At 44.0% G+C, this 23,657-nt stretch overlaps 1 protein-coding gene across 2 annotated transcripts in view; it reads right to left on the reverse strand.

The window, feature by feature from the left end:
• Positions 1-23,657, reverse strand: part of LOC134224976 (odorant receptor coreceptor) — a 112,711-nt gene that overhangs the window by 65,368 nt on the left and 23,686 nt on the right. The window contains exon 1 of one of the 2 annotated variants that reach the window (XM_062704679.1): positions 4,380-4,887. The exons of the other annotated variant lie outside the window; for it this stretch is intronic. The gene's annotated coding sequence lies outside the window, so the exon portion shown is untranslated. Of the gene's footprint in view, positions 1-4,379; positions 4,888-23,657 lie in introns of those variants that run through there. 2 annotated transcript variants of the gene reach the window in all.

Here is a 23,657-nt window from a genome sequence, read left to right on the forward strand (position 1 = left end):
CGAAGTGAACTTTCCAGCTATCCCGGCTCCCCGTCGTGTGATTCCAATACTCCCACCGCTACAGCCGCACAAGCGACTGGCAGCAGCAGCTGCATCGGTCCAAGCTCCAGCATCGTCGGCACCATCCACCAGCGAATGGCCCCCGCTTCCTCCTCCTGGGTTCCGTCGGCAGTCGGAGAACGAAGCCGTCCCACCGGAAGAATCTGCCCCGCTGTACACTCCGGAGCAGAGTGTAAAATAATCGAAAATTTTTGGTGAAATTCATTTTTCTTCATTTGTCAGTTCACTTCCGACACATTCATAGTCGGCTCTGGATAGTCAATATTCAGTTGAATATTAGTCATTGAATATTTATGCACATTTTACAAATTGATCAATTATCTGAAATTTGAACACGTTTCAAATGAGTAAAGTGACTTATTACACAGGACTGAATCCGATTTTCATCCGCGAGACACTTTCAGTGGTAAACGTCAACATAAACAATGCTAATTATGTTTTTTTCTGCACATAGTAAACACATTCAGTGACAGTCGAATGAATGAGTTCGTGGAGTAGTCGTTTGACTATGTCATTCTATGTTTTGAATATTCATGCGATGTTTGTCAAAATTCGAACCGAAGTTGCTTCATGAAGATGAATATTTTAAGCTCTGCTCCGGAGCAACTGATGCCGATCTTCGCGCAGCTCGCCACTCGACTGCGCGGCTGCAAAACCCGATTCGACCAGGTCTTCACACTTGGCATGTTCATCATTGAAAATGGCTGCTAGGGTGGGCCTGGTCAACTGGAACGCTTGCTCGCTAAAGAGCAAAACAATCGAACTGAAGGATTTCCTTGAGGAGAAGGAAATAGACGTGGCGTTCATCACCGAAACGCACCTAAAACCGGAGGTGAACATCAACATCCCGGACTTCCGCATCGTGCGACTCGACCGGCCGACCAGGGGAGGTGGTGTGGCCGTCGCTCTTCGCTACAACATCAACTGTCGTCTGCTTCCAAGCTTCCAGCTCAGTGTCATCGAGGCCATCGGTGTCGAAATCACCACTTCGGTCGGCACAATCGCGCTCATCGCGGCGTACTGTCCAACGCAAGCCAAAGCCGGCGATGGATCATCGGCTGCCCTTCGGAGGGACATCGTCAAGCTGACGCGGAGGCAAGGCCAGTATATCATTGCCGGCGACTTGAATGCCAAACATCAAGCCTGGGGCAACAGTCGCGGCAATCGAAACGGCACCATCTGGAGCAACGTCATGGAGGAAGGCCACTACACGATCCTGAGCCCGGATTCCCCCACTCGGCTGAGTCGGTCCGGTGCCCACGCAACGCTCGACCTCTACGCAACAAACCTGAGTGACCACGTCTCGCAGCCGGTTGTATACCAGGAGCTCAGTTCGGATCACTATCCGGTGGTGGCGGAACTGGGCTCCTCGGTCAATCGGCACCAGCAGTTACGGCGGAACTACCACCGAGTGAACTGGCAGCGTTTCCAGCAGTGCGTCGATAACACCGTCGACTACGAGGTGAGTCCGGAGACGCCGGAAAGTATCGACCGCCAGCTGTGCGCTATCGAGGAGGCGATCACGGCGGCCCGAGAGCAACACGTACCGACGGCTCGGCAGGTAAGCAACTCCTTAAACATCGATACACTCACCAAAGATTTGATTCGATTGCGGAATGTCACTCGCAGGCAGTTTCAGCGTACTGGACTGCCTGAGCTTAAGGCACGCTGCAATCGAATCACAAAAATTATCAAGGCCAGAATGGTGGACCTCAAAAATAACGACTTCTCGAATAAGATCCGCACTCTCCCAGATTATGCTAAGCCGTTCTGGAAAATGACCAAAATTCTAAAATCCAAGCCTCGACCTATTCCACCTTTGATCCCACTAGACAATAATGGCTCTAAGGATCGCTTGATAACTCCTGCAGAGAAGGTCGCTGAAATAGGTCGTCACTTCGTCAGCTCACACAATCTTGGGCAGAACATCGTCAGTCCACACGAAGCAGCCGTCAACGAGCATGCTAACAACATCCATTTGATTCCCAACGACTTCTCGGAGGAGTTGGAGATCTCAGCTGACGAATTGACGGCATATATCAAATCGTCGAAGAACATGAAGGCCCCAGGCTTCGACAGCATCCTGAATCTCGAGCTCAAACACATGAGTGCTCCGTTCTTTGAACACCTCTCGCTGATCTTTAATCAGTGTCTCCGGCTTAGCTACTTCCCATCGTCCTGGAAGTCAGCGAAAGTCATCCCCATCCGGAAGCCTGGGAAGGATCCTTCCTCCCCAAAAGTTATCGACCCATCAGCCTTCTCTCAGGGTTATCCAAGCTATTCGAAAAAGCTATTCATCATCGGTTACTTGAGTCTGCCGAAAATCTCAACATCTTGCTCGAGGAACAGTTTGGTTTCCGACGCGGTCGGTCAACTGTACACCAACTGACCCGAGTTACCAACGTCCTCAGACGGAACAAGTTTGTCTCGAAAACATCCGCCATGGCCTTACTCGATGTCGAGAAGGCATTTGACAATGTATGGCATGATGGCCTGGTGTACAAACTACAACGCTACAATCTTCCCAGCTACCTGGTGAAAATCATCAACAATTACCTGTCGGCAAGGACATTCCGGGTCTCAATCAGCGGAGCGAGTTCCAATGCGCACAACATCGTCGCAGGCGTTCCCCAGGGCAGTATCCTCGGGCCCCTGCTTTTCAATCTGTTCACCTCCGACATGCCAGAACCTCCAGAAGGCGGCATTCTGTCTCTGTTCGCAGATGACACATCCATCGTCTACAACTGTAGAGTGATCAGAGCGCTAGTGGCAAAACTCCAACGAGGCCTGGATGCCCTGACAGAGTACCTCACCAGCTGGAAGATCTGTATCAACGCGGCGAATACCCAGGTCATCATTTTCCCCCACTCCAAATCCCCTAAACTTGTTCCGCCTGGGGACTGTAAAATCATCCTCAATGGCACGACTGTGGAATGGGCCAATGAGGCCGGCTACCTTGGCTTGACCCTCGACAGCAAGCTTATTTTCAGGCAACAGGTTGACAAAACGGTGACAAAGTGTAACGTCTTGTTGAAACTACTGTACCCTTTGATCAACCGCCGGTCGTCATTGTCCCTGAAAAATAAGCTTGCTGTCTACAAGCAAATCATCCTCCCTGTGATCGAATATGGCATGCCGGTCTGGGAGAGCTGCGCTAAAACCCACCACCTCAAACTTCAACGGGTCCAAAACAAATTCCTGAGGATGATCCTCAACACCCCTCCCAGGACAAGAACATCCGAGGTCCACCGTCTGGCCGGAATAAAAACCTTACATGAACGCCTTGGTGAGTGTAAAGAAAAGTTTAGGGTCCGTTGCTTGCATTCGGATCAGGCTCCAATTAGGGCGCTAGTTCCAATCTAGGTTATCAAATTTTTTATTGTAAATATTAGTGTACATAGTAGTTAGGTTATCAAATTTTAAAAACACACCAGCGCCTCCTAAAGGCCGTCATGATATATCATATTAACACTTAAATAACAATGTAAACATAAAAATTCAAATTGAAGTTGGAGGGCCAAGCCGGCCGAGCACTGTACATGTAAAAAAATAATAATTGTAGAACAGAAAATGATTAAATAAAGAAGAATTTTACTACTACGGCTGGCATCTGGAAGTTTTGCGAGTTTTAAGAATTTCTATTATAGAGTTTGAGTAAAGTTTAGTTCGTCACGGTAAGTAAACTGATTGGAGTTATTTTGTACGTGATTGTAATTAGTTTCTTCGTTCGTTTTTTAGATTTGATTCGATTGTTGGTGTAGCCGACTTTCGCAAAGTTCTATTTTAAAAGTGTAGTGTACCAAAATTTTTGTTGAACTACTCGTTATCTGTTAAATGTTAGTTAATGTTTCGCGTTGGACTTCCAGCGCGAGGCGCTTTTTTTGGTACATGCTGGAATTTTCGGTGTCGACCCGAAGTCGACGAAAAGTGTTGACTGCATTTCCGCCGTTTGATCGTTTGAAAGTGAAAATATAGACACTTCCGAAGACATAGAAATTATAGACACTTCCGAAGGAAGGGTCAAAATCAGTAGAGTTTCAAATTGACTGATTGTTTTGAAGAAATATCGATTTATAAAAATGTGTGGCATCTCACCCGGATCTACCCTATATGAAGATTTTTTTTTCAAAATGATGTTGACCTGAAATAGAGTGCTTACTATCTATTTTACACTTATGTAGGATTTTTTTAAATTAGGACTATTTTGTTTTAATTTATTGATGTTTGTATGTATGCAATCGATAATTTATTGTGCTTTTGTGTATTTCGTTACATGTTCGAATCATTTGGTTGTTGCCTTCACAACATTAGATGCTTACCGTGATTTTTTTTTGTTCACGCGTCTATGCCACTAACTGAATGTCAGATTTCTTCTGAAGCAATACTACTTCAGGTGACTTCAAATAATATCCAATTTGCACTTCAAATCCGAGCACTATACTTCCACCATGAGCGTTTTCACAGTAAAGATTTCCCGATTCTGCACAATCTCACACCTTCTTTTTACTCCTCGTTCATTGGAAGAATTTCCAAGATATTCTCCACTTTGATGGCACCCTGGAATTCACTTTGACAAAAATAGTCTTTGAAGCACAATTCGTCAGAACGTTTTTATCCACTAAAGTGCGCTTTGATTTTACATTTTCCACAATTTTCTTCAGTTTCTTCCTTCCAATGAACGTTGAACCTTGAACCTGTCACACCACAGCGGAAAGAAAGCTTCCATGAACCGAGCAAATCCGCCAAGTGGGAAGAAAAATCGCTTCTGTTAAAGCTACTGGGACCCCACACGCCGACACCACTCTCGAGGAAGAACGTCTTCCAACCGAAACGTGTCGAAACCGATTGCCGTCTCGTCTCGAGACAAAGTCTACTCGGAGTAGTTCCGTTCCGAGGGTTCTTGTCCTTGGCACACGTGGCCCAATACCGCTGCCTCGAATTAGATTCCACGCCGTCTAGGGACGGCTTTCCATTGGTCCGTTCCCCAAACCGATAATTATAGGAAGGTTTTTTTTTCTTTTTCTTCGACCACCAGCTGTCTTCGGATGTTCCGCGGGGATGCCTTTTTCCCACCAGCTCGAAGTGTGATAAAATTTTAATATATCCGCATATCGCTTTACCCAGGTTCATCCCCCATCCACCATACGAAGCATATGTGTGTTGTTAATCGTCTGGTACGATGTGAAAGAAAAGTTGAGGGCTTGGGGTGGTTGAAGACGATCGACCGCCGGGTTCCAAAGAAATCTCTTAGGTAAACTTTACACCGGGCCTCCTCCATGGTTCAATGTTGATTAATATTTGATGCTAACAGTTTGATTTCTTCTAAACGTTGCCGGCGAAAATATTGTCAACCACTACACCTGGACTGAGGCTGAGAGTAACATTATGCCTAACCCACAGAAAAAAAAAACAAATTAGATCACGGCAATGGCAAAGCTTGCACCAGCGCGCAGCGGGTGTACACGTATTGAGGGAAGGAAAAGATTGGGGCTGACGAGTTCATGTGTCCTTAGTATGTCCGACCAAAAAAAGTAAAAATAAAAGATGAATGGTTTGGTAGTGACTGGTGAAATCGGAACCGACAACACCAAGAGAACAATACACTTCGGAAAATTATTCAAATATCCCCTCCTACTGGAACAAACAAGGCAGGAACAATGTCCTTGGCAAAGTTTATAATATATCTAATTGGAGTTCGAAGGCCTATTAACATGTCTGACAATGTGTTTCGTTTTTACCATACAAGTGAGAGCTTATACAGCGATCTATTTGAGTACAATTCGATGTTTGGAGATTTGTTTTGGTCGTGATTTAATTGGTTTGTTTTTGTTTCTCTGCAAGCTTTAATGTGTTTGGGTTTGCGATTATTTTAATAATAAATTGAATTGAATATGACGTGACTTTCGGGAGCAGCGTCAGTCTTCATCTTCAGGCATATTAACACCTCTAGTTCTAACCTCAAATTATTTATAGGAAACGAGCTTTCCGTTCATTTCCAATTCTAACAGAATGCTAGAATATTTAGTAGATGGTATAGTAGAAGATGATGATGTACTACATTTCCAGCTCTAGCGATTGCTAGATCATGAGAAGTAATATAGGGACAGAAATCTATGACAAAAGGTCGAAGGGCAAAAGGTCTAAGGGACAAAAGGTCGGAGGGGCAAAAGGTCGAATGGACGAAAGGTCTAATGGACAAAAGGTAGAAATTACAAAATTGATTAAAACTTAAAAGCCATAGTCTTGAAAACAATACAAAGCAAAACTATTATTTAAGTACTGTCATCGGGGGATTGGGGCCTTCCTTATCCGTGCGGTAGGATGCGCGGCTACAGTGCAAGACCATGATGCGGGTAGCTGGGTTCGATTTGTGATCCGATCTTGGAAATTTTCTCGACTTCTCTGGGCAGAAATGCATCATCATGTTAACCTCATGATATACGAATGCAAAAATGGTAACTCGGCTTAGAAAAATCGCGGTTAACAACTGTGGAAGTGATAAAGGGACACTGAGATGCGAGGCGGCAATGTCCCAGTGGGGGATGTAATGCCATTAAGACGAAGAAGAAGGTTTAGGATTGGGTGGGCCATGTTTTCAACAACATAGAATGACTTTATATTGGAATTTAGAATATAAGACACCGTTTCCGGTGTCCGACCTACCGACTGTTCGTGAGAACGATGGCCCAAACTTGAATTAAACCCACGACCTCATATTTTTACACAAACTTTTACCATCAATATGCAATATGCATATGTACAACCATGATTATAAGCCGTTGATCATGCACCATGATTATGCTGTGTAACATTATTGTTCGTACGGTTGGATCGACAAATAATATGCAAATAGTTGTGTTACGCACAGCTTGGCCATTACTATGTTTGGTCTATATTTTTGGTGAATATTTTTTTATTCATAACCATCAACAGTGTCAAGTTGAATTAAAAGCAATATTATCCACATCTTAAACAGGATGAGGAGTTGAAAATTAATTTGACACTCATTTCAACAAGAGACTGATTAATTGCATATTATTCGGCAACTCGGCCGTATGAAACCCATTTTTTTGTTAAATACCTTGGCTGTGCATATGCACAGCACATGTTTCGAAATGGACAAATTGATATGAAATTTGCGAAAAAGAATCCACGTGTCTTGGAGGGACTCGAAACCTCAACCTCCTACTCTCTAGACTCTCTAGATAGGCGTGATAACCCCTACACAACAAGACCACTTAAAAATCACGTTTGCGGAAAAGCCATCAGAATCCGAGTACCAACCTCCACCGCGGTTAGCTCTCTTTTTTGCAAATTGAATATCTTTCGGATGCTTGATTTGTCCAATCTCCACATGTGCTTTACTGTTGTATATCCACAGTCAAGCGAGTGCACATTGTTTATTAACCCTTTTGTTACCGACAGGGTACCCGGGTACCTTTTTCGTTTTCAAGTGAAATTTTTTTAGGGTTCTGAACATCGCAGAAAATTGAAACTCCGTGACATCTTCAAACTCGGCAAAATTAAGGTTTGGGTGGTACTAAAATGAAAACCCAGTAAGGGGGGGCTTGGGGAGGGGCTTCTGAATATTTTTACCCCGTAACGTACCGACAGGGTACCCGGGTACCCACGTTTTGATATAACCATAACTTCGTCAGTTTTCAACCGATTTGGACGATTCCGTTTGCTATGGATTGAGAAATTCATCCTCTATCCGATCCATGTCACATAGGACCGATCCGGATTACCTGGTTACCGGAGTTCCGGATTTGCTAGACCATGTCTCAAAAATGGAGAAGTTGATCTTATAGAATCCAAATGATGATTTCTTGTATCCTGAGATACCAGTTTCGCAGAAAATTCGAGGATTATGACTTCCCGACGTATTAGGACCACGTGATCATATGGACTCGGAACGGACATCCCGGAATAGGTTCCCGTGGGCCCTATAGTGGCCGCAAATTCATTCCTGGCAATATGGGTATCAAAATTCTTGAAATTGTTCCGGGAACATGTTATTCATGTAGTTGAAACCATAGGATGGATATGAACCGGAACGGTCATTCTGGAACAGGTTCCCGGAGGGTCCGTAGTGGCCAAAAACTCATTTAGAATAAACCCTGGCAATATGGGTATCAAAATTTTTGGAATTGTTCCGGAAACATGTTTTCCATGTAGTTGAGACCATAGGATGGATATGAACTGGAATGGTCATTCAGGAACAGGTTCCCGGAGGGCCTAAAGTGACCATTAATTCATTTGGTAGAAACCCTGGCAATATGGGTATCAAAATTCTTGGAATTGTTCCGGAAACATGTTTTTCATATAGTTGGGACCATAGGATGGATATCAACCGGAACGGTCATTCTGGAACAGGTTCCCGAAGGTCTCGTAAGGGCCAGAAACTCATTTAGAATAAACCCTGGCAATATGGGCAATAAAACTCTTGGAATTGTTTCGGAAATATGTTATCCATAAAGTTGAAACCATAGGATGGATATCAACCAGAACCGTCATCCTAGAACAAGTTCCCGAAAGGCCTTTAGTGGCCACAAACTCATTTAGAAGACACCCTGGCATCAAAATTCTTGGAATATTTTCGGAAACATGTTTTTCCAAGAAGATGAGACTGATGTTGGGTCAACAGGCTGAATAGCTGTTAGGCCGAATGGTTATTGGGTCGAATGAGAAATGAGGAGTGAATAGTGAGAAGTGGAAAGTAAAAAGTGAAAAGTGAAATGCGAGAAATGAGAAGAGAAGAGAGAAGTGAAAAGTTACACAGTGTTGACCCGATTTTGTCACTACCCGATTTTATCTACCTCCGACTTTATCACATTTTCGACCCGATTTTATCACGTCCCGCTTTTGTCACGTTTTTGACCCATTTTGTCACCACAAAAAATTTTGAAAATTTGAGTCGTTCTTTTTATTTTTGTAAGTTATTCAGCAAACACCAAGGGAAGATCCATAAAGTACGTCACGCAAAAATTGGCGATTTTCAACCCCCCCCCTCCTTCGTCAAACTTTTTATATTAAAACTTAATAAATTTTGTATGAGCTGTCACGCTCCTCGGTACTCCCCCTCCCCCCTAGAAGCGTGACGTACTTTGTGGATGGCCCCCAATGATACTTACAGCGCCTGTGGTTCATTATAAATCATTTCTGAGTACCTGTCAAGAATTTTTGAGGCTTTTTGACAAGAAATAACGGAAAAGAAGATAGCAAGTGTTTCTTCTAAATGAGGGTCCCCTCGGAAACCTGTTTGATAATGACCGGTCCATTGTCAAACCATCTTATGGCCTAATAACCCAAAAGATCATGCTTCCGAGACAATTTCATGAATTTTGATACCCACATTGCCAGGGTTTCTTCAAAATGAGTTTGTGGCCACTTTAGGCCCCACGGGAACCTGTTCCAGGATGACCGGTCCGTTGTCAAACCATCCAATGGTCCAATTACTTATCAGATCATGCTTCCGAAACAATTTCATGAATTTTGATACCCATATTGCCAGGGTTTCTTCAAAATGAGTTTGTGGCCACTTTAGGCCCCACGGGAACCTGTTCCAGGATGACCGGTCCGTTGTCAAACCATCCTATGGTCCAATTACTTATCGGATCATGCTTTCGATACAATTTCATGAATTTTGATACCCATATTGCCAGGGTTTCTTCAGAATGAGTTTGTGGCCACTTTAGGCATGACGGGAACCTGTTTCCGGAATAACCGTTCCGGGATTAATTCATAAGATGGTCCTGTAACGTAGTTAAGTTATATTATTTAAATTTCCAACGAAGTTTATTAGTCATAACGCAAGAAATATTCATTTGGTTGAATATATATCTTCAATTTACACATACTTTGGGACTTGGCCCAGTTAATCCGGAATTCCGGTTACCGTGTAATCCGAATCGGTTCTCTGTAACATGTATCGAATAGCGGGTAAGTTCCTGCATCCGTAGCAACCAAAACCGTCAAAATCGGTGAAAAACTGACAATGTTATGATCATTTTAAGTCCGTGGGTACCCGGGTACCCTGTCGGTAACGTAAGGGTGTTTTTTTTGTCGGTAACAAAAGGGTTAAACGAGAGGATCGCACTCCATGCCTCCCAACAACGGGCTGGGCGGGCTGGTATAGAATGCGAATCAATCGCACTCTGCTGTGCCAAAGGCTTGGTTGGCTAAAGCATTTGATGAGTTTGATTGCCTTACGTAAGAGAGCTAACCGTGGTGGAGGTTGGTACTCGGATTCTGATGGCTTTTCCGCGAACGTGACCTTTAAGTGGTCTTGTTGTGTAGGGGTTATCACGCCTATCTAGAGAGTCTAGAGAGTAGGAGGTTGAGGGTTCGAGTCCCTCCAAGACACGTGGATTCTTTTTCGCAAATTTCATATCAATTTGTCCATTTCGAAACATGTGCTGTGCATATGCACAGCCAAGATATTTAACAAAAAAAAGAGACTGATGATCTTCTGTATCTCCATGCTCGACACTGTAAAGGAAATTTTTTGGGAAGGTAATGTAAGGAAGTCGCGTTGGGTAGCGGCGAAATAGTAAACTGTACGACACTGATATAAAGGGGTCGTTTGGCCGAAACCCATTCGACCGAAAGCCATTTGGCTGAATGCCACTAGGCCGAACAAACTATTAGGCCAAAGCCCATCTGGCCGGAAGGGTCATTTGGCCTAACGGATCATTTGGCCGAAAGGGTCGTTTGGCCGAAAGTTTCATTTAGCCGAAAGGGTCATTAGGCCGAAAGGGTCATTTGGCTGAAGAGATCATTTGGCCGAAAGGGTCGTTTGATCTAAAGGGTCTTTTGGCCGAAAGGGTCGTTTGGAGAAATTAGGAATGAGAAGAGTGATGTCTCACTGTAAAAAGTGAGCAACGGTGGCCGGAAGGGTCATTTGGCTTAACGGATCATTTGGCCGAAAGGGTCGTTTGGCCGAAAGTTTCATTTAGCCGAAAGGGTCATTAGGCCGAAAGGGTCATTTGGCCGAAGAGATCATTTGGCCGAAAGGGTCGTTTGGTCGAAAGGGTCGTTTGGTCGAAAGGGTCTTTAGGCCGAAAGGGTCGTTTGGAGAAATTAGGAATGAGAAAAGTGATGTCTCACTGTAAAAAGTGAGCAACGTCTCACTAAACACTTCACATTACTTCACGTCTCACTTCTCACTCCTCATTTCTTACTTCTCGTTGTCAAAAGTAAAAAGCGCGAATTGAGTAGTCTCACTACTCACTTCGCGCTCTTAATTTTTAACATGGAGAAGTGAGAAATGAGGTATGAGAATTGAGACGTCTCTCTTCTTACTCTAAATTTCTCACTTTGCAAATGACCTATTCGGCCAAAGGTCTTATACAGCCAAATGTCCTATTAAGCCAAATGACCCTTTCGGCCTAATTACCCTATCGGCCAAATGACTTTTTCGGTCAAACGACCCTTTCGGCCAAATGACCTCTTCGGCCAAATGGCCCTTTCGGCCAAATGTCCTACTCGGCCAAATGACCCTTTCGGCCAAATTCACACTACTCACTTTTCACAGTGAGAAATAAGGAGTGAGAAGTGAGACGTATCTTTTCTCACTCTTCATTTATAACAGTGGTCCCCAGCATGCTTACTATCAAGGGCCGTACAGAAATTTCGAGCTTTTGAAACGGGCCGCAGTATATTATTTGCAACATTTATTCTTCAGTAGAAATTGCATACAAGTATATCTGAATTAAATATTTTATTCCATATTATATTTTTTCAAATAAAATATGTACTTGCAAGGACATTTCATTCTACAGGATTTAACGCCGTAGTTGACTTATAGACTACCCTTTTTGCAGTAGAGCACTTGACACGAAACTTCACCAAAGCATCTTTTCGGCACAGTTGGCAGAACACATTTTAAGCGGTTTTCCCATATGACCATATATCGATCGATTCCTTAGTTTTGATCTTATGTGCTTAATGGCTTATAACTTGTCGTAACAAATAACGAAGGATTCTTGAAAAAATCCTATAAGGTATTTTTGGCAGCATCCTCTCGAGATTCTATAAAACATTCACTCAAGATTCTGAGCAAAATTCGTTCGAGATTCTGAACATAATTCGATTGCAATTCTAATCAAAATCCGTTCGGGACTCTGTACAGAATCCGTTCGGAATTTCAAACAGAATTCGTTTGAAATTCTAAAAAGTATCCGTACGTGATTCTGACGAGAAATCCGATCGAGATTTCAAGCAGTATCCTTTCGGAATTTGTTTGAAACTTTGAATAGAATCCGATTAGGATTCTGTTTGAAATTCTGAACATAATCCGTTTGAAGCTTCTGAACAGAAGCTGTTTCAGATTCTGAATAGAATTCGAATGGTATTTTGAACGGAATCCATAGTTTTCTACGTAGGTAGGATAGTCAACGTATTTGCAGGAAGTAAAAATTTCAAGTTTTTAAATTTCAGTTCATTTTTGCTAAAACCTAAACTATTTTGAAAAATTAAAGCATTCCTATTACGGAGTAGCGTATGACATTATTTTTACCTGTAGTTCAACCTTTAGTTCCTTTAAATCTGCGATTAAAAACCAATGTGCTGCCCGGAATATATTTTCTGTCGACCTACATAACCTAAATCAAGCTTCAACATCATAATGATGAGAACTTGACAGATTCCCGTGTACAACGAAATATTGGGAATGATAAAAAGCATTTCCTGTCGAAGAATACACTACATCGATGGGCCACATGTAGTGTATTCTTCGAAATCCTTCGCGGGCCGCAGGAAAATGCTTAAAGAGCCGCATGTGGCCCGCGGGCCGCTATTTGGGGATCACTGATTTATAACTTCTCGCTGTAAAAAGTCACGCTCCTCATATTTTTACAGTGAGAAGTGAGAAATAAGAATGAGAATTGGGACGTCTCTCTTCTTACTCTCATTTTCTCACTTTTCAAATGACCGATTCGGCCAAATGTCTCATACAGCCAGATGTTCTATTAAGCCAAATGACCCTTTCGGCCTAATTACCCTTTCGGCCAAACGAACCTTTAGGCCAAACAACGCTTTCGGCCAAATGACCCATTCGGCCAAATGACTTTCGGCCAAATGGTATATTCGGCCAAACAACTTTTGGCCTAGTGCAATTCGACCAGATGGTTTTCGACCGAATGGGTTTGATACGGAAGCGAACTTTATGTGCGATCGGAGCGTTTTATGGAGTCCAAAGTATGCACGATGTCCTGCGGGTCCGCGACGTTAGGCATAAGTACGTTTGGTATAAGGACGTTAGGCATAAGTACGTTAGGCATAATGGACGTTAGGCATAACGGACGATAGGCATAATGTACGTTAGGCATAATGTACGTTAGGCATAATGGACGTTTGGCATAATGGACGTTTGGCATAATTCGGCCTTCTTAATGTCATAGGCAGTTATTTGGGTCATTTTATGACTAACGTCCATTATGCCTAACGTACTTATGCCTAACGTCTTTATGCCTTTAACCCATGTCCTGCAATGATGCCTCCCGAAATCCTCTGCTAGTATCGTTGTCGGAGGTCACCAGTAAGCCCAAGTACACGAATTCTTCAACCATCTCAATATTGTCACCACCGATACAAACTCGTGGTAGGTGGCTTACATTGTTCTCTATTGAGCGTCTTCCTATCCTATGTACTTCGTCGTTGATGGCCAGTCCAATCAGTTAAGCTTCCCTTTTCAGTCTGATGTAGGCTTTTTCCATCTCCTCAAAGTTACGTGTCATAAAATCAATGTCGTCGGTGAAACCAAATAGCTGGACGGACTTGAAATGAAAATCGTACCACTACTCGTTTCAATCCCTGCTTTTCGTATTACTTCCTCCAAAGCGATGTTGAATAGCAGACACAAAAAACCATCACCTTGTCGTAACCCTTAGCGCGTTTCAAAGGGACTCGAAAATGCTGAAACTCGAATAGGGTGGTTGGTATTGGCCATTTTTGTCAAATACCGGTATTCGGTATTTGATGGAGTCAATACCGGTAATACCGGTAGAATACCGGTTTTTGTGAAAATTTCGAGTTGTAAAAGAAAAACTTTTGATTTGGAGCTTTGGGTGAAAAACAATATTTGTTGACAATCTTCAAATGTTAAAATCATTGCTTGTTGAGCTGGGCAAAGCGAAACTTAAGTAGACATTACATGCGACTCATCTCCCAATCCGCATTGGATTTTGTTGGCAATGTTGCCAACTACTGAGAATGCCCTCTCTGGTTCAACCGAAGTAGGACGAATGGGTCCAAGACGCAACGCTACAGTCTCTTCACAAGTTTTTCTCTAACCGATAAACCAGAAAAATATGAATAGAGGCATCTTCTTCGTACCGATCGTCTGCTAGATTCCATATGCTTGCTTAATCAAAGTAGCTATGGATCCCTCGAAGAAAATGGCAAAATCGTTTCTGATTGATTGCTTCACGGCAGAATTATTCAAAAAAAGCTAAAAGATCGGCGTATTTGGATCGACTCTCTTGGATTTATTCCTTAAAAGCATCGAAATAGTGGCGAAAATTTCTGTGGCTTGATTTTATAATAGTTCCAACGTAAATTGGAACGCCATGTCGGTTTCATATAGAGTGCAGAGCTCACAGAGCAGTACTTCCACAACAGCTTGATCAGTAGAGTGATTCAAATTTTGACTCTTTCGCTCCCCCATGCTTAAACGATTGCATTTGCCTTTCTATTAACCCACCTAAATTTTTAAGTAATTTGGAAGTAAATTGAGTGAGCACGCGCGTTTTTAAGGTTGTATGAAAATTGCAATAAAAACAGTAACTTTCATGGAAAACCGTTCCCCAACGCTTCCCTTTAAGCTCTAAAAACATATGAGTACTTCGGCAACATGAGAAATTTTACAAGGAAACAGGCCGTCTTTGTTGCGAAACGATTTGATGATCACAAGAAAAGTTATTAGGGAAATACTGAATCGTGGGAAATTCAATTTAACACGTAAAATAATTACATCAATATCAATAATGAGCATTTTTGTTTTCTTCATAACTTTGCTTCCAAACGAGAAATCGCTTCGCTTACAACAACTGCCTTTCAGCTTTAGAAGTATTCTGTGTAGGAAATGTGTTGATTATATTTAAATAGTTCATGGGCCACATCACGGAACGGTCTTCCACATAAGGGTCAGTTTTCACAGTAATTTCCATACAAACTTCAAATGACGTGTTCACAGAAAAATTACATCCAAAATTGCTAAAAATTTAGGAGTATTATTAAAATGGCAAATGCAATCGTTTAAGCATCGGGGGGCAAAAAAAGTCAAAATTTGAATCACTCTACTGATCAGGTTCGAGGGCTTGAATTATTTCAGCGTACCTTGGCATCAGCCACTAATTCAAATTCTTTTCCGAATTCAGAACGGACATATTTTTGCAGAAAATCGTTTTTCACAGGTGATCTCCAGAACGAAAAGCATTACTACGGCTCGTACCTTTTTCATAATTTCATACATTGCGGGAAAATTATCAACGATATCAACAATGTTCATTGAAGAAAAAGTCATTCGCAGTTTGACACATGGCCAAGAGAATGAAGCAACAGGTATGATTAATGACGATGTTGATCGATTTTTGTTGTAGCGTAAACGTCGTCAATGATGCTTACTTGGGCAAAGTTACTCATGCGCACATTTAATTGTTGTATTTTTTGCTCGACGAGTCTTTACTGCTTGTAACCGAGTATTTGCCCCATCTATGCTGGATTTCCTGTTTATATGGGACTGATATGCGATTACAGGCAGTTGAGCTGATATAAGTAGGTTAAATTTATTCGAGATTTTTGATACTGACAGCAAAATTTGAAATACCGAAAATACCGGTATTTTCCGTCTCTAATACCGGTATTTTCGGTACCTAAAATTGGCCGGTAATACCGGTATTACCGGTTTCGGTACCACACTAAACTCGAACTATTGATTTGTTGAGTTTTCCCATCGGTCGTGATCGCGATCGAACGTGTTTCGCGGATGCGGAAATTTAGTTCTGTTTACGCGATCGGAAAGTTAACCATTTAGTTCAAGATCAAACGTGTTTCGTAACGGATCCGTTAGTTGAGTTCTGATTTGTGCAATCAGAAAGTAAATCAATTATTTCGTACTAAATCAAGTCGTACTTGTACAAGTCGGAATTGTAAATTGTACAAGAAATAGTACCAAACTCGCCTTCTGACAGGTGAGCAATACTTCTGTTGCGACCACTGGCAGCACGGCCAATATCCCTCCGGCAATCCGGCTCTCTCAACAAAGGGATACCGTCAACGTCAACCGTCAACTTCGACAGCAGCGAAACGAATGTCATTGGTCAGGTTCCGGTATTCTTACTACTGGCACTTTAAGTAGGATTTGTTCTATACCAGCAATTCAGTGTTTCTCATAACTATGTTGTAATTAGGTCTAGTACATTACCTTACTGGAAAAGGCGCAAAAATCAGCTGAACTTGAATACGTAGAGGCGACCGAATGTGAGTAGATGTAATCTGAGAACTCGAATATTCATCTAATAAAATTGATTTATAGCTTTAAGATACGCAACCAAGAAAAATCTGCGTTTCTGTAAGGAGGTCCGAAGAACATAAGTAACAAAAGCTTAAAGATTCGCCTGAGTGCGGTAGGAAGAGATGCCTGAAACGGAGCTCTACGATTGCAACATATGCCGGAAATCGAACAGCGAGGACGACATGGTATTTTGCGCAGTATGCCAAGAGTGGTACCATTACCGCTGCGTGGGAGTGACGTCGGCTGTAGCTAATGTTAGCTGGATGTGTGCAAGGTGCTCGGGGCTGCCTTCATCAACACGAATCGACGAGTTGACTGGAAGCGACATTGCGGTGACTGAGACCCCTAACACGTCAGCCTCGGTTTCCAACGTGCTAACGACTGGAGGCACTGTATCGTTCTCGACCGTAGCGTCATTTTCTCCCATGGTGTCGCTGACAACGAACATCGGAAGTCCACTGTCCGCTTCCGAAGCGCATGCCGCCGCGTCATCCTTCGCTTCATCTGGCTTATTTCCTGGTATCTCAGTGGTTCCACCCGGATTTCAACCGATCACCACGACAGGTGCGACAAGCTACGGTCAATCATTGCTAACGGAAGAAGCTAGAGCAAATCTTCTTTGGGTTCAGCAACAGCGAATGTCGCTCGAGCTGCAGATGGAGGAAAACCACAAAAGGGAGTTGGAAAACCAGAAGGCAATACTGGCGCAAATTGCGGATAATGCCATGCAAGGAGTCATCGCTGGCACACCAGTTAAGGAGCAACCCGTGGCAGTTGGTACAAATAGCGGCGGAAACTGGCTGGGAAGGATGATAGGCGAGATGGAAAATCTGTCTATCACACCAGTAAGCATGGGAGCAGTGGTAACTACACCTGATATGTCCCTGCTGAACAATAGTTCTACTCCGACAACTGCGGGCTTAGCGAATCGGAATATATTGGATCAGACTCTTCCGTCAGTAATTCTGGGCATTCCGAGTAATGCGAGAGAGATTTCTACAGTTCCATCTTCAGCTAGTGTTCCCACGACGCCATCTACTCACCTGCTTGGATATCCGCAAACTGCTATTGGGCAAACTCGTCAACATAGTACATTTTCAATTAATAATCAAACTTCTCCGATGTACGGATTAAGAAACACTCACTTGACAAATGTAGTGACAGCCTGTCCAACAGTACCAACAGCTTCGATTCCGCAAGCACAATCCTACGGTGGAATGTCGGTAAGCAGCAATGTTCCCAGGTATGAACCAGCACCCCTTTTCTCCCAGGCTTATTTGGGTGGGAACCCTACTGTAAACCCCGCTCTACTATTCCCGTTCATGAACGCGGCGGCAAGGGCACCTCCACTACCAGTCGCGGTGGGCCCTACGCAAAATCAGCTGCTGGCAAGACAGGTAATGTCAAGAGATCTTCCCCCATTTCGTGGAGATCCAGAAGATTGGCCGTTATTTTACAGCGCCTATGTGAATTCGACAAATGCGTGTGGGTATTCTGAAGTAGAAAACTTGGCACGCCTCCAACGTGCACTACAGGGTAAAGCCTTTGATGCAGTGAAGAGTCGTCTTCTTCTACCGGCGTGTGTTCCCCAAGTAATGTCTACCCTGTATATGTTATACGGACGACCAGAACTAATTATTCAAACGCTTCTGGACAAGGTACGCGATACTCCCTCGCCGAAGCCTGATAAGTTAGAGTCGCTGATCACTTTTGGAATGGCGGTCCAGAATTTATGCGACCACATTGAGGCAACTGGTCAAGTAGCACACCTGTGTAACCCAGTCCTTCTACGTGAATTAGTCGAGAAAATACCAGCACAGCAGCGTCTAAACTGGGCGCTTTACAAGCAACAGTTCCTGGCGGTCGATCTACGCACGTTTGTGGGATTCATGTCTATGCTTGTAGCCGCTGCCTCCGACGTTACATTTACTTCAGATACCAAGCCGACGAAATCGGCGCGACATGAGCGTAGTAGAGACAAGAACTTTCTTAATACTCACGCAATGAGCGAGTTGCAAATTAAAGAGTACAAACAAGAAGAGGAGTCGGATAAGAAGGAAATTAAGGAAGTTCGTTGCCTAGCGTGCAACGGATTTCATCACAAAGTAAAAGATTGCGCCGTATTCAAGAAATGGGGAACTGATAGCCGTTGGAAGACGATTCAAGATTATCATCTTTGTCGAACATGTCTAGGGAAACATGGACGACGGCCATGTAAGTTGCAGACTGTTTGCGGTGTGGATGGGTGTCAGCAACGACACCACCAATTGTTGCACAATGGTGCTCGTAAACATCAACTCTCACCTAAGGAAGCCTTGAAGTCAGTTAAGCAGAATGAGCAGTCAGGAGATGGTTGGAATGCGCATCATGCAACTAAGCAATCAACGTTATTCCGGATCATTCCCGTGAAGCTTTTCTGGAAAGGGAACTCTTTGGAAACCTACGCTTTCCTAGATGACGGATCAGATATGACACTGGTCGAACAGTCTATTGCAGAGCGATTAGGTGTAGACGATGGTGAATTTCTACCCCTTTGTCTCACGTGGACGAGCAACGTGACTCGACAGGAACCGAATTCTCAGCGAGTACAACTTATGATCTCAGGGGAAGGAAAAGGCGGAAAGTTTGTTATGAATGAATGTAACGTAAGAACAGTTGCCAGTCTCAATCTGCCTAGGTAAACGCTCAATTATAAAGAAATAGCGCGACAGCACACTTATCTCCGAGGGCTTCCAATCAGTAGCTACGAAAGGGTCACACCGGGTATTCTGATTGGGTCGAATAACGCCAGTCTTACAGCAACACTAAACCTACGCGAAGGTCATTTATGCGATGCATTGGCTTGTAAAACTCGTCTCGGTTGGTCGATCTATGGGTACACAACTGAGGAGGAGAAGACGATGAACTTCACGCTGCACGTGTGCGAGTGCCGACGAGAATACCAAACCGATCAAAATTTGCACGACCTGGTCAAACGACACTTCACGATTAAGAGTATTGGCATTTCAGCAGACAAAGGACCAGAATCGGAAGAAAACAAACGGGCTCGATGGATGCTGGAACAAACGACAAAACGTGTTTCGGACAGATTTGAGACTGGTCTATTGTGGCGGCATGACAACGTGGCGTTTCCCAACAGCTTTCCAATGGCAATGCGTCGTCTAGAATGCTTTGAAAGGCGGATGAACAAAGATCCTGAGCTGAAGGACAGTGTACAACGGCAGATCAAAGAGTACCTGGAGAGCAACTACATCCACGAAGTAACGCAGCAGGAGGAGGAGTCTATCGATCCACGCCGAGTGTGGTATTTGCCATTGGGCGCCGTGAGAAACCCAAAGAAGCCAAGTAAAATAAGGCTGGTCTGGGATGCCGCGGCGAAGGTCGGAGGAATCTCACTGAATAGCATGCTGCTAAAGGGACCAGATTTGTTAACTCCCCTCGCTTCGGTGTTGTGCAAATTTCGGGAGAGACCACTAGCCGTCTGCGGCGACCTGAAACAAATGTTTCATCAATTCAGAATTCGCCAACAAGACATGCACAGTCAACGATTCCTTTATCGCGACCACCCGTCGCAACCTGTGAAGACATTTGTGATGGAAGTTGGATGTTTTGGGGCTACCTGCTCACCCTGTCAAGCACAGTACATTAAGAACCTCAACGCGCATGAACATAAGGCAGAGTTCCCAGAGGCTGCAAAGGCAATAATAGAAAAGCACTATGTCGATGACTATCTCGACAGTTTCGATACGGTAGAGGAAGCAATCAATGTAGCACTCGAGGTGAAACAGGTGCACGTAAGGGGAGATTCCAGATCAGAAATTGGCATTCAAACTGCAGTGAACTTCTGCAAAGGGTCGGGGATTCCAAAAATCCACAGCAGCAAGTCATCAAAATCGATTCAGAAAGTGAAGAAAAAAGAGTCCTAGGCCTTTTGTGGATACCGGATGAAGACGTCCTTATGTTTTCCACGGAGCTTCAGCTGGACGGCATTGTACCAACGAAGAGAAACGTACTACGTTGCGTCATGAGTCTATTTGACTCACAAGGTATCCTTTCACATATAACGATCCAGGGAAGAATGATCATCCAGGATACTTGGCGCGACCAAACCAAATGGGATGAAGAGATCGCAGAAGCTGTACATGCGCGCTGGTCGCGATGGATAAAGCTGTTCAAGAAGGTAGGTCAGATGAAACTTTTCCGAGCCTACTTCCCAGAATTCTCATCCACGGAGATCGGTATGGTGGAACTACATGTTTTTACGGATGCGAGCGAGGAAGCATATGCTTGCGCGGCCTACTTCCGAGCCATAATTAAAGGAAAAACGTACGTCACACTAGCTATGGCGAAGGCGAAAGTAGCACCATTGAAAGCATTGTCAGTGCCACGCCTGGAATTGATGGGGGCACTTCTGGGGGCAAGGCTTTCCAAGGCAGTGATGGGGTACCACACGTTACCAATCTGCAATCGAGTAATGTGGACAGACTCGAAAACCACGCTGGCCTGGATTCAGTCCCAGCAACGTCGGTACCGGCAATTTGTGGCATTCCGAGTAGGGGAAATTTTAAACAAGACGGAATCCAAGGATTGGAGATATGTTCCTACTCAGCTTAATCCGGCCGACGAGGCAACCAAGTGGGGAAGGGGACCCAGCACTGAAAGCACCACTCGATGGTTCCGAGGGCCCGATTGGCCCGAGGCCAAATGGCCAGAGCAAAATTCTACGAAGAGATACGACCTTGTACGCTTCACCAACAACAGCGACAAACTGATGATATTTATCGGTTCAATCGGTTCTCCAAATGGGAACGGCTGTTGAGAGTAGCAGCTTACGTTTACCGTTACGTCGGAAATTGCTATCGCAAAAGTAAGAAGCAAATTCTGGTCACCGGTCATTTGAAACAAGAAGAGCTGATAAAAGCAGAAAACAACCTGTGGCGCAATGTGCAGGCATCAGCTTATCCGGACGAAGTTGCCATTTCAAAGATGGACAACACACTCCATAAAAAAGCGATCGAGAAAACCAGTCCAGTTTACAAGCTATCGCCGTTTTTCGACGAAAATGGGGTGATGCGAGTTGACAGTCGCATTGGAGCCGTCCCGTATGTCACATACGACTTCAAGTTCCCAATCATCTTACCACGCCACCACTATCTCACCAAGTTGATCATTGACTGGCACCATCGTCGGTACCTGCATGCCAATCACAATACGGTTTGCAATGAAATTCGGCAAAGGTTCCATATTTCCAATCTTCGCACTGCGGTCCGTCAAGTGGTAAGGGCATGCATTACCTGCAAGGTCAACAAAGCTAAACCAACAACGCCACGGATGGCACCATTGCCAGAGTCGCGCCTCGCAGCCGGGATCCGACCATTCTCTTACGTCGGGCTGGATTATTTCGGCCCTATCCAGGTTAGAGTTGGTCGTAGCTGTGTCAAAAGATGGATTGCCTTATTCACATGTCTCACAGTGAGAGCCATACATTTGGAGGTGGCCCATTCGTTATCTACGGAGTCGTGCAAGATGGCAGTTCGCAGATTCGTTGCACGTCGAGGATCTCCTCTCCAAATTCAGTCGGATAACGGTACAAATTTTCAGGGGGCAAGCCGAGAACTTCGTGAAGAGATCGAAAAGATTGGTAAAGGGTTGGCTGAAACTTTTACCAACTCGAATACAAAGTGGGTATTTAACCCACCGTCTGCGCCACATTTCGGGGGCGCATGGGAACGTCTCGTAAAATCCGTTAAGGTGGCCTTAGGCTCTTTATGTAGCGATCGTAACCCGGACGACGAAACCCTGTTAACGGTTATTGCCGAGGCCGAATCTATAGTAAATTCTAGACCGTTAACTTCAATTCCTCTAGAAAGCCCCAGCCAGGAAGCACTAACTCCGAATCACTTTATCCTGTTGAGTTCGAACGGTGTCATCCAGCCTCCAACAACACTAGCGGAACCAACAAGAGTGACCCGTACCAATTGGAACATGGCTAGGCAGCTTATGGATCAATTCTGGCGTCGATGGATGAACGAATATCTGCCGACTCTTGCTAATAGGACCAAGTGGTTCGGCGAGACGAAAAACCTGGAAAAGAACGATCTCGTGCTGATTGTAAACGAAGGTCAACGCAACGGATGGTTGAGAGGCCGGGTCATAACGACGATCCCTGGACGCGATGGCCGGATTCGTCAGGCTTGGGTACAGACAACGGAAGGCGTGTTCCGGCGACCAGTTTCCAAGCTGGCAGTACTCCAGGTGCAAGGTAATGGTAACGCAGAGTCGGTAGGTACACCGGAAGTGCGTCACGGGTCGGGGGATGTTGCGACCACTGGCAGCACGGCCAATATCCCTCCGGCAATCCGGCTCTCTCAACAAAGGGATACCGTCAACGTCAACCGTCAACTTCGACAGCAGCGAAACGAATGTCATGGAATAGCGAAAACAGATGATAACAAAGTGATGCTTTGATAACGTGGCTCCTATATGAATATTGTAGTTTCGTAAATTGAATTCATAAACGTAATAATATTATTTTTCACTGGTATTTCGCTTCTGAACTTGATCTACTTTCCTGTTAGCAATACTGTGAGTTTATATGGATTTAGCCTATATCGATAATCAAATAATCTAATGTTTCCTCAAGGTAACCTAAAAGTAGGAGATCGACATCCCAGAATTTATAGAAGTGAAACTTATATTATTGGTCAGGTTCCGGTATTCTTACTACTGGCACTGTAAGTAGGATTTGTTCTATACCAGCAATTCAGTGTTTCTCATAACTATGTTGTAATTAGGTCTAGTACATTACCTTACTGAAAAAGGCGCAAAAATCAGCTGAACTTGAATACGTAGAGGCGACCGAATGTGAGTAGATGTAATCTGAGAACTCGAATATTCATCTAATAAAATTGATTTATAGCTTTAAGATACGCAACCAAGAAAAATCTGCGTTTCTGTAAGGAGGTCCGAAGAACATAAGTAACAACTTCGATAACCAAACTTTTGTTGGTATCCTTTTCGCCTTGTCTCATTTTACATTTTTCACGTGATGTTTTCCATGTACCTACACGTAAGCAGCATT

This window comes from Armigeres subalbatus, chromosome 3 (assembly GCF_024139115.2).
Source record: "Armigeres subalbatus isolate Guangzhou_Male chromosome 3, GZ_Asu_2, whole genome shotgun sequence".
NCBI classification, from domain to species: Eukaryota; Metazoa; Arthropoda; class Insecta; order Diptera; family Culicidae; genus Armigeres; species Armigeres subalbatus.